This window comes from Hordeum vulgare, chromosome 2H (assembly GCF_904849725.1).
Source record: "Hordeum vulgare subsp. vulgare chromosome 2H, MorexV3_pseudomolecules_assembly, whole genome shotgun sequence".
Lineage (NCBI taxonomy): Eukaryota > Viridiplantae > Streptophyta > Magnoliopsida > Poales > Poaceae > Hordeum > Hordeum vulgare.
This window is the reverse complement of record NC_058519.1, coordinates 327,883,533-327,900,786: the sequence shown is the minus strand read 5'-3', so window position 1 is coordinate 327,900,786 and position 17,254 is coordinate 327,883,533. Positions and strand designations below refer to the sequence as shown.

General features: G+C 45.1%; 1 pseudogene; it reads left to right on the top strand.

Annotated features, from left to right (window-relative positions):
- Nucleotides 1-13,420: 13,420 nt before the first annotated feature.
- On the top strand, nt 13,421-13,800 carry LOC123426928 (annotated as a pseudogene).
- The last annotated feature ends 3,454 nt before the right edge of the window (nt 13,801-17,254 follow it).

Here is a 17,254-nt window from a genome sequence, read left to right as displayed (position 1 = left end):
TTTCAATGAGATGAAACGATAAAGTGACTTGTTGGAAATAATACATTTTGATGTATGAAGTCCGATGAGTGTTGTGGCACGAAGTGGATATCGTCATGTTCTTACTTCACTAATGATTTGAGTAGATACAAGTGTATTTGCCTGATCAATCACACAGTCTGAAATATTGAGAAGTTCATAGCAATTTCGGAGTGAAGTTGAAGATTGTCGTGACAAGAGGATAATATGTCTACGATGTGATCATAGGGGTAAATATATATCTCAGTTGCGAGATTGGTAAACATTTAAGGCAATATGAAAATTGTTTCACAACTCATGCCACCTGGAACACCATAGTGTGTTGGTGTGTCCGGAAGTCATAGCCATGCCCTATTGGATATGGTGGACACTATGATGTCTCTTATCGAATTACCACTATTGTTTTTGGGTCAGGCATTAGAGACAACTGCATTCACTTTAAATAGGGCACCACGTAATTCCATTGAGATGAAACCGTATGAAATATGGTTTGGAGAAACCTAAGTTATCGTTTCTTAAATGTTTGGGGTTGTGACGCTTATGTGAAAAAGTTTCACCCTGATATGCTCGAACCCAAAGTGGATAAATGCATCTTCATAGAACACCCAAAATAGTTGGGTATACCTCCTATCTCAGATCGGGAAGCAAAATGTTTGTTTCTAGAAACGGGTCCTTTCTCGAGAAAAAGTTTCTCCCAAAAGAATTGAGTGGGAGGATGGTGGAAACTTGATGAGATTATGGAACTGTCTCTTCAACCAATGAGTAGCAGGGCGCAGGAAGATGTTCCTGTGGCAGCTACACTAGTTTAAGTGGAAAGCTAATGATGGTGATCATGAAGCTTCGGATCAAGTTAATACCAAACCTCGTAGGTCCACAAGGAAACGTACTGCTCCAGAGTGGTACGGTAATCCTGTCTGGGAGGTCATGTTGCTGGACAACAATGAACCTACAACCTATGGAGAGGCGATGGTGGGCCTGGATTCCAACGAATGGTTGGACGACATGAAATCTGATGTAGGATACATGTATGAAAACAAAGTGTTGACTTTGGAAGAGCTACCTGATGGTCATAAGTACGGATGGATCTTTAAAAGGAAGACGGACGATGATGGTAAATGTCACCATTAAGAAAGCTCGACTTGTCGCAAAGATGTTCCCGACAAGTTCAAATAGTTGACTATGACAAGACTTTCTCACTCATAGCAATGCTAAAAGTATGTTGGAATTATGTTAGAAGTTGTTGCATTATTTAAGAAATCTTGCAGATAGGATGTCAAAACATTGTTTCCTCGACGGTTTCCTTGAGGAAAGGTTGTATGTGATACAACCAGAAGGTTTTGTCGATCCTAAGGATGCTAACAAGTATGCCAGCTCCATCGATCCTTCTATGGACTGGAGCAAGCATCTCAGAGTTGGAATATACACTTTAATAAGATGATCAAAGTTTTTTGGGTTTATACAAAGTGAGTGGGAGCAATATAGAATTTCTAATGAGTATATGTGGTTGACATATTGTTGATTGGAAATGATGTAGAATTTCTGGAAAGCATATATAGTTGTTTGAAAAGTGTTTTTCAAAGGAAACCCTGAATAAAGCCTACTTGAACATTGAGCATCAAGATCTATGGAGATAGATCAAGACGCTTGATAAAACACTCGATGAATGCACGTCGCCACCACGCTATCGTGTTGCCGGAGAACTCATATACCACTCCTCCCTCACTTGCTGGATCGAGTTGACGGAGACGTCATCGAGCTGTACGTGTGCTGAACGCGGAGGTGTCGTCCGTTCGGCGCTCGATCGGGAGTTCCTGGGACAGATCATGATTGGATTACGAAGATGTACTGGTACATCAACTGCGTTCTTCAACGCTTCCGCTGAGCGATCTATAAGGGTATGTAGATACAATCTCTCCTCTCGTAGATGGTCATCACCATGGATAGATCTTGTGTGCGTGTACGAAAATTTTTGTGTCCCATGCGACGTTCCCCAACACCTCTAGAGTGATAATTTTTGTGTCCCTCACTAGATGCCATACTCTCCTAGGTTGTTAAACCAATGAACTGGAGTCCAAAGCTCTGTTACCACTTGTAGGATCGAAAGTATGTCTAGAGGGGTGTGATTAGACTACATGACAAGATATTTTTTTTCCTTTTTACCAATTTTAGTTGAAAGGATGCTTTGGCAGTTATAGAAAGTCAAGTGCACCCTACACATGCAGTTCTAAGAGTATAGCAGCGGGAAGTAAAACATGCAAGAGTAAAGTAAAGGACTAAGGTAGGGAAATCAAATACATAAGGTTGACATGCCGATTTTTGGCATGGTTCCGATAGGTGGCGCTATCGTAAGTCCATGTTAGTGGAGACTTCAACCCGCGGAGGGTAACGGCTGCGAGAATGCACGGAGGGCTCCACCCACAAGGGATCCACGAAGAAACGGCCTTTTCTATTCCACCATGGCTTTCGCCCATGAAGGACTAGCCTTATTCACGGTAGATCTTCACGAAGTAGGCGATCTCCTTGCCCTTACAAACATCTTGATTCGACTCCACAACACAAAAAGGAGGCTCCCAAGAGACACCTAACCAATCTAGGAGGCACCACCCCCCAAAATGTAATAGATGTGGTAGATCAATGAACTCCTTGCTCTTGTGCTCCTAAGGATAGTCTCCTCAACACGAAATCACTCTCTCACAGAATATGCATGGGTAAGAAAGATTGATTTGTTGGAAAGCTGTTTGGGGAGGCTAGAGACCAAGTTTCAAATGGTTGGATTGGAGTATCTTGGTTTTAATACAAGAGTAGGTGGTATACTTCGAGAAAATGGATCTGGAAATGAAGTGTGTGTTATGAGCGCTTCTCCCTCGATTGAGAGGTGGGTGAAGGGGTATATATAGGCAGCACACAGAATCCAACCGTTACACCTAAACGGGCAAACTCGGTGACACCAAAGTTATAAACTCGATGGTACCGATTAGCACAAACGGTAGAACTTTTGAATCTCGGTGAGATCGATATACACAACTCGGTGGCACCAAAAAGGTGGGTAACAGTCAGATGGCCAAACTCGATGGCACTGACACTCAAACTCGGAAATTCCGATTTTGTGTACCAAGGCAACAAAATGTTGGTCACATTGAACTTGGTAGCACTGATATGGATTCGGTTGCACTAATTTGGTGGGAATCGCTAGGTTTTCTATCTGAAGTCAAACTCGGTGGGTCCGAAATTTGGAAGTTGGTGACACTGAATTTTAGTATGTGGAATTTTAGAGAATGGATATGTGGGAAAATGATTGAGTATTTTAGTGGATAACTTTGAGAACTTTGAGCAATCGTTTATATTTTACTACCTCACCCCCTTTTAATAGTATTATCTTTCCAATGGACTCAAAAGTGATTTCTCACAAATATAAAATGAAGAGTCTTCTAGCTTAAATATTGAGCGAGTTTTATTCCTTTCTTGCATCAAGGAGCATCTACACATAAGCATTTAGCCATAGCATCTTTTGAACTTTTCTGAAATATACTTGGAAAACACATTAATCCAATGGTGCATATGTTGTGATCAATTATCCGAACCACCTTAGGGAGCAATAGTGCTTGTTGTCCCATAGTCATAAGGCTTCGCGAGGGACCGCGTCTTATGAGCTAATCCCCATGGAGGACTCGCCCCACGCCGCACACCTCGAAGGAACTAAGTCTAAAGCAACCCTTGGGTTTGTTCTCCCTCTTGTTTCCTTCTTGAGGCATCCTGATCTACATGGCATGAGTCGCGAGCACGTCAAGGGGGCGACCGTTAGCATTGAGCTTCAGGGGTTCCTACCATCCCTATGAGCCCAACACCCTCTAGTCTTGCTGAGCACACACTCCAAGCATACCAGCGATGGTGTAGGCCGCCTCGTGGCTGGGTCCCAACAACATAGCGTGCGAAGCCAATGTAAAAGGAAATAAAGGCTTCAAGAGGGAAACAAAAACACATAAAACATCGAGTGCTTAAGTCAAAAGTGTCGTGCGAATGTTTTCATGCTCCAATAGGGTCTGCATCTACTCCACTCTAGCACTGAGCCAAGGAGAGTCTAGGCGCGCGAGGCGCTACTATCGTCACTCTCACCTTCGCCTTGGGTGAGGGGGCTCGCTACCGCCGTCGCTGACCTCACCCTCGAAGGCGTACTGCCCAACGAAGTTGACCACATGCTCCCTCGCAACCATCTCAAGGACTTCACAGAGGTTTGCTGAGATGGGGATCACTTCCCACCCGAAATCGAAGCGACTGTTGAAAAGTTGCATCATTGACTAGGTCAACAAGTCATGGCACGCCTCCTCGATGGTGGCGTCGACATCTAGTAGTTGCTTCCTGAGGTCATCAAATTCGGACTGGAGCTTCCCCCGCTGGACCGCGAGGCCCATCTACTCGCCAGGAATGGCTTGGGCAGTCGCTAACTCGCGCTCTTTCTTGAACAAGCGCTTCAGCTCTGCCTCCTACGCAGATGCAGAAGATGCGAACTTGCGGTCCCGGGTCTTGGAGTTCATCTCATGGGTGGTGACTGCCTCTGGGTGTCTTAGGACCTCCTCTTCGCATTTAGGGAGCTTAGCATAACGGGGTGTGAGTGGGCTCTTGTGGGAATCAGGACCTCCTCGCGTGATTTGAAGTGGGTGCTCGCGTGAAGCATACTGCTCATGGAGGGTCTTCTCGTGGGAATCAAGCCCCCTCTTACGGCCACTTGGCCTCCTGGGCATTATCGAGGGCCTTCGCAAGGGTCACTTGGGCATCTTTGGAGAGTTGTGCGCGCTGCTCTTGGGCCTCCTCGCCCTACTAGCGGTCGAGAATCATGGCCTCTCAAAGCTGACTCCACCCCTCCGCCAGGTGGTGCCGCTCCTCCATGCAGAGCGATGTCTCTTCCGTGACGATGTCAAAGCTCCACCCTAGGGCACGATGCTGCTCTCTCCCAGAGCCATGACATAGCTCGGTAGGGCTTCCATGTTGCCTGCTGACACCATCAGCCGAGAAGTCACAATCTCGAGCTATTTCGATAGCTCCGTGTTGTGGCGCCCGTCACGGGTCCGGCTCGCCGTCTGGCACAGAGGGATGAGGATGAGCGCATTCAGTATGGGTGGCGTCAGCCCGTCTCTTGCTGTCACCTTTTGTGTATTGAGGGCTTGGCATCCGGGCCAAAAGACGGTTCCCATAGGGCATGCGGGGACATCCGCCGCAGCGGGTTTGGTGTGCTGAGGAGAGGTCGGCCTCCCGCTTCCATTCTCCGCCATCTCAACTCTCACAGCGGGGGCCGCCTTAGGAGTGTCACACCGTGTGTTTGTACCACTTTTCCACATGATGACTTTATCAAAAAACTTGGAGGCAATTAAATTTTTTTGCATGCTTGTGATGGTTCATTTGGTTGCTACTTGCTTGTGTCTCTAATTGAGTTTTGAATCAATAAGATATTCTCCTCTTAATAACTCATCTCCTTGACCCCGAACCTTTGTCCAATGATCATGCCATGTGAATAGGACCAGAAAACTATTTTCGTAAATTATTATTTTAACAAAAGGAATTTATTTATTTTAAAGTTTATAAAACCCCTAATTTGAGATTTGTACCACAAGTCCTCAATTTAGGGAAGATGCCTTACCCCAAAGATTTTATTTGAAACCTATTGTCAAAAAGGTTTACCAAAACAATAAAATAAATATTTTAAAAGTTATTTTCCTATTTTATTTAAGTACTTCTTTTTAGGCCATAAATGATATTTCATAGGAAAAACATTATGTTATCACTTCAAAAATATTTGAGAAAATTTGCGGAAACTCAATGGACATATAGTTTCCATACATAAGAGTTTAGACATGGTCATGTTCAAAATATTATACAAATCCCCTGAAAACCCTTTCTGCCTATTTCAAGATTTCAAATATTTCCATAGGAAATATTCTCAATAAAATCTAGAAAAATTCTAGGAACTCACGCATGATATATCTAGTGATCCTGCAAAGTTTCAGCTCAATCCAAGTTGATTTGGCTCATCAAGATACCCCAAAACCCTTTGTGTCCAAGACAAAAATTGAGCAACTTTACATTGTCATGTTTATCCAATTGATCCCAAACTTTCTAGGAGTGATCTAGACCCCAAATAAGGATGCTACACTAGGTTGTGAATTTATGGGAGTTGATTTGATTACTTAGGTTCATAGGAACCTTATAATGTCCATTTCTAAGAATTTGCATGTTTACATTGTCAACCTTGCTCAAATGAGCTCAAACTTGGTGATTCATATTTATTTAGCCCCAGTTCCATCCTATAGAGTTTAACAACAATTGGGCAACGGAATCCTGCCCTAAAACCCATCAAACAACTTCTTCCGGATTACCAAATCTGTTGTTAGAGCGTCGAAAGCTTTTCCCCTTCACCCCAAAATTTTACCATAGTTTCATGGAGACCCCAACACCCCCAATAAGTTTCCTGGCGCCCAGCTCTATGATTGCAGGGGTGAAACCCCACTTGCAAGCCCCGGGACAACTACTTTTTCCCCTCTCTCTCTCTCACTTATCTCCGCCACACATAGCTTTTCCAGAGCATCCCATGCCCCTCCCCCTTTGTTTAATCTCCCTGCAGCCGGTGGACATTGTAGGACACGCTAGAGCATGACAAAAGCGTCATCATGCCAAAGTCACACTCTGGAGCATGCTACAGGGAGGGCCGAGCACTGGCCCGCCTCAAGCCACTACCCTCGCGTCAGTAAAGGCGCCTTGGCGTCCGCAACAAGTTGTACTACCGGCTCTCTCCACTCTCTCTCCCTGCAACAGCTCTCCCTAGACTGTGTTCGACACTGCCCGAGCCAACCAATGCATGTGCTCGCTTGCACGCGCTCCCCTCTCTCCTCTCTTTCCCTCTGCGGTCGTGGACGACCCCCAGGAGGACCCCCTGAGCCACCCATTCCTCCTGCCATGCCCCCAGAGACCGTCACAGCCAACTCCGGTGCATGCGTCCATGCTGGTCTCATGCCCCGCCTATATAAAGCCCTCCCAAGACCCCCTCTCCCTTCAGGTCTTTCTTTCCTCCTCCTAATCAAGCGCTAGTGCCCCCATTTCTCCTCCAAACCTCTGTGAGTTCGAGATCGAGCTGGAGCTCTACCGCCTCGGCATGCCATTAATGTCACGGTAGGGAGCCGCACCGGCCCTCCTTCTTCTTCCATCGGCATTTCCATGCTCTCTTGATGCGGTTCCCCCTCCCACAACCTTTTTGTTGTAGGAAACGACCTCGATGACAACCTTCTGAATCACCTCCATCGTGGGGTATTGTCGTCGGTGACTCCATGCGCTCCAACGGTCCTCTCCACCTCCACCCAATCGACGACTCTCTCTTGAGCCCATTCCCGGCCTTGGTCCGTGTCGCTGCCTGTTAGCCTCACCACCCTCTAGCGTGGGGTTGACAATGGACCCGATATGTGGGGTCCATTCGCCAGCCTCTCGCGCCTCTCCTTCATCCCTCTCTCACTTGCCCCCGGGACCCGCTCGTCAGGTTTAAACCTGGTGTGGCGTGCCTGCCCGGCTCGTCTGGGCTGGTTGGCCTCTGGGCCGGCCCAGTTGCTCGCCGACTGTGGCCCTGGCTTGTGGCCCATTTTCCATTTCCTATTATTTCTGTTTTCAAAAATCCCACATGAATGAATTTTTATCCAAATCCAAATATTCCTCCACCTAAAATCTTGTATAATTATGTAGTATTTTATAGTGCCACTTGTGTAATTTTCACAGGAAGTTTCTTGCACTTTTTTATTTTAAAACCTTATTTATGGCAATTCAACTTTTTGCAATTTTCACATCTTTTTGCAATTCAAAATTGAAACCCAACAATTTTTACAACTTTCGCAATTCGAAATAGAAACCCAACAATTTTTACACTACCTATACTCACCCTAGTATTTTACAAAATTGGGTTGACATTTTCTTAGTGGATTGGTTTCTATATTTTTTATATGTTCTTATATTTGCCCGTTATTATTGCGATGGTAGATTGCGTTGTTGACGAGGGACTTAGACTAGAAGACTTTGAAGACCCCAGAGACTTTGTTGAGCAAGGCAAGCAGTCCTTTGACCATGTCTAAGAAACTAAATTTTGTGCATCTCATATATAGCACTTCGTTCCGATGCATACGCTCATGCAGAATTGGTCAGTACCTAAGTGGGGTGTTTCTGATAACTCCTCCTTGAAACTTGCACTTGAGGATGACCCTACCTTCCTATGAGGGTTGTGAGGGTGGGAAGTAGTTAGGTTGCTAGTAGTTGCTATGCAATGGGAATGGATTATGCGTGGTGACTATGAAGGAAATGGTTTCAAAAACTTTTGAAAACCCCATCAGGTGCCACTAATGCCCGAGCGAGATGTGCTGAGCTAGGTATCCACTTGATAAATAAGTGGTGTATCGAGGCAACTTGTGTTTGTGGTTTCGAAAACGGGATTAGATTTAAGATTTGTTTACCGTCCCAACCTGACATATATGACCATGATTCCCCTTATGGGACATAGGTTTGCTGATTACTATGGTTGGTGCTAGTAGGGATCCCACGTTACTAGTGGCGGGAGTGACATGGCCACTCTCAAGTCTGGGTTGTGCCAAGAAAGGACGACCATGGGTTGTTTTCACATACACCGGGCACACCATTCCGCGCCCTTGTGTATGGTACGTGTGATGTACATCACGAGGGATTGTCACCAACGAGTGAACTCTAGTATCACCATAGGAAAGGTAATGTTCAGATACTTACCTCAGGTATGAGAAATTCCGCGAGTCGTGGAATGACACAAAAGTTTCCTGAGTCTTGTGGCTAAAGTGTGCAACCTCTGTAGAGTGTAAAACTATTCGAATAGCCGTGTCCACGGTCAAGGACATTTGGATGGTGCTTCCTAAACTACGACCAAAAGTTTTCGCATATACCAAGTGTGTGTGTGAGAATGATGGTAGGATGAATCCTGAGCTAAGTCAGACGACTTGGCAAGATTGGTGGACTTGAGATTGTTCGACCTTGAGTGGATATTGATGAATGCTCTCACAAGATATTGATCATGTCATTGTAGTCAAAACTAGCTTTCTGCAAATTACCTACCTAGTGTTGTATCATGCATTATTATTGCCTTGTTCCACATCATGGGTTTCTTGCGAATACATTCAAAGTACTCATTGGCTTGCCAATAGTTATTTAATTGGCCAGGCATGGAAGAGCAGGAATGTGGAGAAGAGTTTGTCGGTGACGAACATGCGAACTAGGACGCTTCCTAGTTAGAATGCACGTAGGTTAAGGCGGATGGCATGGGTTCACGCTTTCATTCTAATTTCCGTTGCTAGTAATGTTGGTGTGTCGGCCTTCGAGGCCCTATATTTGTAAGACTTGACCGTAACGGTCACTATTTGTATCAGACGGTATCACTAGTAGAAAATAGCCCATTTGTCCCTGTTCCAGAGGCCCATTAGCCCCGGTTTCGGAACCGGGACTAAAGGGTCACTACTAAAGCCCAAAACCTTTAGTGCTGGTTCTTTTACCAACCGGGACAGAAGGGCCTCCACGTGGCCTCTGCGGGGAGCCCAGGCAGGAGGGCCTATAGTCCTGGTTGGTAATACCAACCGGGACGAGGAGGTGGTTTTTTTTGAATGGGGGTGTGTGTTGGGGGTTTTTGAGGGTTAATTTAGGGGTTTCATATTGTGTTAGCTAGATAATAGAGAGAAGTGTCCTCTCTTTCTCCTTGATGTAGAAGTAACGACTTTAGCAAGTTATCCTCGGTCTCTTAGGTATTGTGGTGTACCGACCATTCATTTACGACATTTGGGCTAATGAACCCAACGTCGAAGATTCATCCACAGATGAATCTAACCCGCTTTCCTTCCCCCAATGATATAATAACCAATCATGATCATAATAACAAATCATCATGATAATCTTGATCAACATCATCATCATATTAATATAAAAACTCTTGCATCACTATAGCTAATAATCATCATAGTCATTACCACCAACACTATTTAATCATCATTTTCGTCAATTAGACATCATATAACAAAATTTGGTCACTAGTCCTAAACACAACTCCTCCTCCTCATCATCATCAACTATAACACATTGTAGCACATAATAACACATTGTACCTAGGACCTACTCCTCTCTCATAGGACCTACTCTACCCTCTCTTAGGCAGAATATCATAAAACAAGATAGGCCCTGAGTCTCCATTATGAAGAATGGAGATCATCTTGTCTCCCATTCTTGGCCTACGCACAATGTTGCTTCCAAGTAGCTCTCTACGATTGACCATACATTTTTCCAATCTTTGATTGTCATTTCATCCGTTTTAGAAATCCGGTATGGACAAGAGTGATGCAGGTACCTAGGCTGACCTGGCCGTGCTGGTCATATGCTCATAACATCAACGCGACCTCTTGGAAGCATCAGATGAGGCGCACAATCTTGCGGGATTTTCTGTTGAAGAACATAGTATTAACTTCGTAGGTAGCAATGTAGTTTAGTTTTACAAGAATTTATGCAAAAGATGCACGAATGTCGTAATAGTAGAAAATCTTACCATGCAATCTACATGCATTTTACCGTAGTTCACCACGTGCACTAATGGCACGTATTGACCATAATGTGGGGGAGTTTGCTGATAGGTATTGTAATTCTCAAGATCATTGATAAATCCGACAAGATGATGTTTCTCATTACAACTTAATTACGCTTCATCATTGTAGTAATAGGTTCTGTCTACCATCTTCCGTACATTTTTTAAGAACGAAAATAAGCTGTCAATGGAAATAAGTTGTCAAATATTTTTAAATAAACAATATAAATTACTTAATAAATATGGTTGAGAGACTCACATAATGGTAGAACTGGAGGCGTCTGCACATCGACCCAGATGTCGATATTACCTTCCATTTCGTCTTCCGGACGAATCAAAGATGATAAGCGTATTAGGCTCAAATGCATAAGCCTTGCATAGTGCTTGCCAATTTGTGCATTCAAAATAGAAGTAGGTGTCTGCATTGTACAACTTTACGGCAAAAGTATAACCATGCTCGGTCCTCAAGTGAAGTCTCTTTACCTCCATATTTTTTTAGTACTGAAACCAATCTTATCCAAGACATAAATTCTTGCATGGCCGGGGATACGCTAGTAGAATAGTAAAAAAATTATAAGTTGAAGCAAAAGAAGTCATGCTTAATTAGAAAAAAAAAGACTTGTCCTTGTGACTTACTGTACCCACTTCGAAGTCCTCATCTAGTATGATGCTGAAGCGCCTATCATCAACTAGGTGAAGCATGTCGCACAGGCCGCGCTCGTCTTGGCACTATTCGCATATAGCGAATTTCCTTTCGTCATCAGACATTTCCATCCAAAAACTGATCAACACACAGATCACTATTACTCAGTATGCAACGGGTTGACTTTAGGTATGTGGAGTCTTTCCTTCCTAAAGTCTCATCTCACGTATATGGTGGGCACTCCCTCTGATATTTCGACCGTCGGTGATGGTCGTTACTCCTCCATTCCCTAGTGCATTACAAATATCTAGCGGAAGGAAAAGAAGGAGAAGCGACCCCCACGACAACTGTTGGGATTCTTCATCTATCTATCACACAAGGAAAAGAAAGAAAAGCGACCCCCACGGCACCTAAAGTCAACCCGTTCCATACATCAAATAAATGACATATAACTCATCATCATCTTACTCATTTAACAACTCATGAAAGTCATACAGGGAGCAACGACAAACGGAAACATAACCGATATTATCACTAATACATCTCAAATATTATCATACAATATCACTAATAAAAACCCAGTTGATGTCTCACGATGCAGGCGGTGGCAACCCAAAGATAAGGAACCATCACCGGATCATAGCTCGGTTGATGTCCCTGGAGAACCTGCCAGGTATTGGAGAACCTGGCATCCAACGCAGCCATGTAGCGACAAACGTGCTCGTCCTCCTCCCTGACATGGCGACGTACCACCTCCGTGGGGTCCAGCTCCCTCGGCACCGATAATGGCCCATGCGACCGCCACCAAAGAAGCTCTGGGTCAACGATGAGACCCGGATTCCTCACCAAGGTGCGCCCCCCGGAAGGTAGCACCTCCGAGTGCCAGCCCGGCGGAGCCCAGTCCCAGACATGCTGGAGCCTATCAAGGAGGCTCTCGCTGACCACTCGACGACGAAGATGCGGGCCAGGCATCGTCGACATCGAGACAAATTCCTCTGAGAAAATTTTCTTATTGTTTAATGTTTTACTTTCTAGTTATCATTTATACAATAATCATCTCATTTGAATTTAGCTAGCGCCCACTACCTATTTTTCTCAACATGCAAGTATGACCCCAAATATACAATAATAAAACACAATATATATATCTTGCAAATATTTCCGCAACAACATTCGGGGCTTGAGAAAATATTTTGCAAATATACAAGAATCATATCCTAGCGACCCTAGGCATGGGGATGTCTCACCAGAGGTTTGGGTCGGTGTCGGGGTCGAGGTCGGGGTCGAGGCCGGGGTCGAGGTCGGCGACGGGCACGGGGTGGGGGCGGCGACGATTATGGGCTCGGGGCGGTGACGGGCTTAGGGTGGGGGTGGCGACGGCGACGAGCTCGGGGGTGGCGACGACGACGGGCTTGGGGTGGGGGCGGCGAGGCGACGGGCTCGGGGGCGGCAACGACGACGGGCTCGGTGCGGGGGCGGCGATGGCGACGGGCTCGGGCCGATGACGACGACGGGCTTGGGGCGGGAGCGGCGACGGCGATGGGATCGGGACAGCGATGGGCTTGAGGGAGGTGACGATGACGGGCTCGGGCGGGTGCAGCGACGGCGACGGGCTCGGGGGCGGCGACGATTACGGGCTCGGGGACGGCGGTGACGAGGAGGAGGAATGGATCGGCGGCGGCAACGCGGGGCAAATGGAAAAGGTTGGAGAAAATTCGATAACTCCCGCCTTATATGCGAAAACCTGTTGTCCCGGTTCGAGGAACAAACAGGGACTAAAGGTCAATTTGCAGCAGCCTAACATGAGGTAAGAAGAGACCTTTAGTCCCGGTTTGTGCCGCAAACTGACACTAAAGGGAGTCTTTGGTCCCGGTTTGTACCACCAACCGACACGAAAGGATGTCTTTGGTCCCGGTTGGTGCCACAAACTGACACGAATGGCTTGCGCCTACCACGACCGAGGGGCTTGGTGAAGAACCACCAAAAACAAGATCTATTCTTCAAATGATTTGGCGAAACCCTAGCGCCGCCAATCTTATATAATCTCCTCCCCAACCATGCCGCCAGCTTTCCCCCACCCACAGCCTCCAACCCCTCCCCCAACCCGAAACCCATCGGCAGCGGAGCAGCGCGAGGAGAGGAGAAGCAAGATGGTGAAGTTCCTGAAGCCGGGCAAGGCGGTGATCCTGCTGCAGGGCAGGTACGCCGGGAAGAAGGCGGTGATCGTGCACGTGTTCGAAGAGGGCACCCGCGACCGCCCTACTGGCACTGCCTGGTCGCCGGCCTGGACAAATACCTGAAGAAGGTGATCCGCAAGGACTCGGCCAAGAAGTCTTGCCTCAAGGTCTTCCTCAAGCTCGTCAACTTCACCCACCTCATGCCCACCCGCTACACCCTCGACGTGTACCCCGACTCCCTCACCACCAAGGACAAGAAGCTCACCGCCGCCAAGTCTGCCAAGGCCAAGCTCGAGGAGAGGTTCAAGACCGGCAATAACAGGTGGTTCTTCACCAAGCAACGCGTGATTTGACATGATTCGACATGATTCAAGAAATGCTAACAAGATCTACTCTTCACATGATTCGACATGATTCGACATGATTCCACATGATTCAACATGATTCAATAAATTCCAACAAGATCTATTCTTCACATGATTCGACATGATTTGACATGATTCAACATGATTCAAGAAATTCCAACAAGATCTATTCTTCACATGATTCGACATGATTCAAGAAATGCCAACAAGATCTATTCTTCACATGATTCGACATGATTCCAGAAATGCCAACAAGATCTATTCTTCACATGATTCGACGTGATTCGACATGATTCAAGAAATTCCAACAAGATCTATTCTTCACATGATTCGCCATGATTCCACATGATTCCACATGATTCAAGAAATTCCAACAAGATCTATTCTTCACATGATTCGACATGATTCAAGAAATGCCAACAAGATCTATTCTTCACATGATTCGACGTGATTCCACATGATTCCACATGATTCAAGAAATTCCAACAAGATCTATTCTTCACATGATTCGACACATGAAACATAACATCTAATATAGATTCACACTAAAAACAGAGTCTTCATGAACCATTCAAGGCCACAGCATCAATTTTCAACACTTTGTGACTTCATTTGGTATTTTTCATGCTTTTATTAATTTTTTGGACCTAAATGACCCAAAAATTGAAAAGCACTAATGAACTCTTAATAGGTTGAAAGTTGGCATGGTATCATCATTTCACCCACATAGCATGTGCTAAAAAGTTGAGAGGGTTGCCGCAAAGACTGGATGCACTTCGTGTACAGATCGGACAATCTCTTTCAAAGTATGAGGGATTCATACGAAAACTCATCTGTTACAAAAGCCATTTCATTTTTTTGAACTCATTTGAACTCTGGACTTTTTGTGTGTTCAAAATGAACCATTCAAGGCCACATCATCAATTTTCAACACTTCATGACTTCATTTGGTATTTTTCATGCTTTTAGAGATTTTTTGGAGCTAAATGACCCAGAAATTGAAAAGCACTACAAATGAACTCTTAATAGGTTGAACGTTGGCATGGTATTATCATTTCACCCACATAGCATGTGGTAAAAAGTTGAGAGGGTTCCCGCAAAAATTGGATTCACTTCGTGTACAAATCGGACAATCTCTTTCTAAGTATGAGGGTTTCATACGAAAACTCATCTGTTACAAAAGGCATTTAATTTTTTCAAACTTATTTCATTTTTTCCGCATGGGTGCGTGTATTAAAAACCATGACAACTTATCATGAATAGAGAAGTGACCAAATTAATACAAATTCATCATCACATTAAAGCAAAGTATAGTAGTGACCAAAATAAATACATAGCGTTCTTACATAGTTCTCATTATTGAACAACATATAGCTCTCTAGAGCATCTAATTAGAACATACATTGAAACCTAAGTTGTCAGAATCATGACTCAAGTCTTAGAATCTTACGACTTTACGATCCAAACTAGCCCCTCCGATTCTACGATTTTGCTCATAGAATCTAAGTTTCTACGATCCTAGTAGTTATGATTCTACGATTCACGATCCTACCAACGAATCTCCGATCCGATTCATAATCGCGATTCTCACAACCTTGATTGAAACTACTAAATTTAGCTGCAACAACAAATGCGATTATAACCGCAACTAAGGTACAAATTGATCCAACGGCATAATGATACCAAGCCTCATTATGAATGGCATATTTTATAATGTTTCTAATGTTCAAGCGCATTGCATTCATCTTGATATTGTGATCATCACGCACATCAGCAACATCCAACTCCAATATCATCTTCTCCTCTTCAACTCTTTGTAATTTTTCTTTCAAGTTACTGTTTTATTTGTCAACCACATTTAACTTATCGGCAAAAAACTGTATGTCGGTTTGAACTTATGGTTCACATACCTCCTAGGTAAAAAATCTATGTCATGTTGGTCGGCATAATTGTCATAAACACTAAATAGAAGAAATAGTTATAAAATATCATATATACCACATCCGAATCATAGACAGGACGAGGGCCGACGGAGGCGGATACCAAAACCATCGCACTATATAATCACAAACAATAATAGAAGTAAGAAAATTACACAAGTATCTATCTAAATCATACAAGTAAGAACTTTTTTTCTTTTAGAAGATGATAAGAAGAAGAGACTGAGCACGGTGGTGCCGACGCCGAGATGGGCGGAGGCGATCAACGGCTGTGAGGACGGGGACGGGACACGGACGAACCGCCAAAGCTACACAAAATTAGAGGAAAATGGAGCTTGGACAACGAGCTTCGAGAGGAGAAAGCTTAAGTGTGGCTTGGGCATTTCATCGAACACCTCATGTGCATAGGAGGTTAGCTAGATCACCACAAAGCTCTCCCACACCTGGCCAAAAAAAACAGAGCAGTGCATTGCTCTGCTTGTGGTACGGTGGTATATATAGGCCAACCATTGGTCCCGGTTTGTGGACGGAACCGGGAGTGAAGGACAACATTTGGTCCCAGTTCCAGCCAAAAACTGGGACCAATTATTGTGGTCCAGGAGTGAGGCACATTCGTCCCGGTTCATGTCTGGAACTGGGACCAAAGGGGCGAGACGAACCGGGACCAATGGCCCACGAGACCCGGCCGGCACCCTGGCCTCACGAACCGGGACTAATGCCCCCATGGTTCCCGGTTTGTAAGTTAACTGGGACTAATGGGATTTCATCAAGTGGCCTAGAGCCCTCTTTTCTACTAGTGTATCAAAGGATTGTAAGACTTATATTTCAGCTTCTCGGTATTGAATGAGCATTGATCTTTGGGATCACTATATACGTTCATTCGGTGATCACGATTATGAGTCGGCGTCCACACAGAGCTGTTATCAGAGCCATCGTGACTGCTGGAAGCCTTAGTTTCTGCACTTCTTGCCTCTTCCACTCTATTTTCAAAAAGCTTTACTAACATCCTCCCCATAAACCTTGTAGATGGTCATCGTACCCAATGATATTCTAGGATCCGTCTTTCCCCTACTCCTTTAGGACAGCATGGAGAAGTGCGAGTTCCACCGATCACCTGTTTTCATCTACCACGAGAAATGGATCGATGCCACCACGAAGGAGTACCATGTTGATGTGGTCGTGAAGGCAAATGACTCCCCGATGATCTTGTTCTTTGAAGGACCACAGATGGAGACTCTCGCTTTACCAGTTGAGACAGCTGCACGGAAGGTGCTCATTCACCTTCGGGACATCATTCCAGAGATGGCTCACGAGCCGGCTACTCGCCACTTCCCTTTTGGGAAAGATGATCTTTGCGAGAGTTGGAAGTTGATCCCATCCCCGGAGGATGGAATACCGCTCAGGTTCCAGACCTACTTTAGCCTCTCCGCCAATAGTCTAGCTGACAAATTGATTAAGGAGTCTGAAAAGTTCCGCCAGGAACTTCACCACACCCGGGAGCT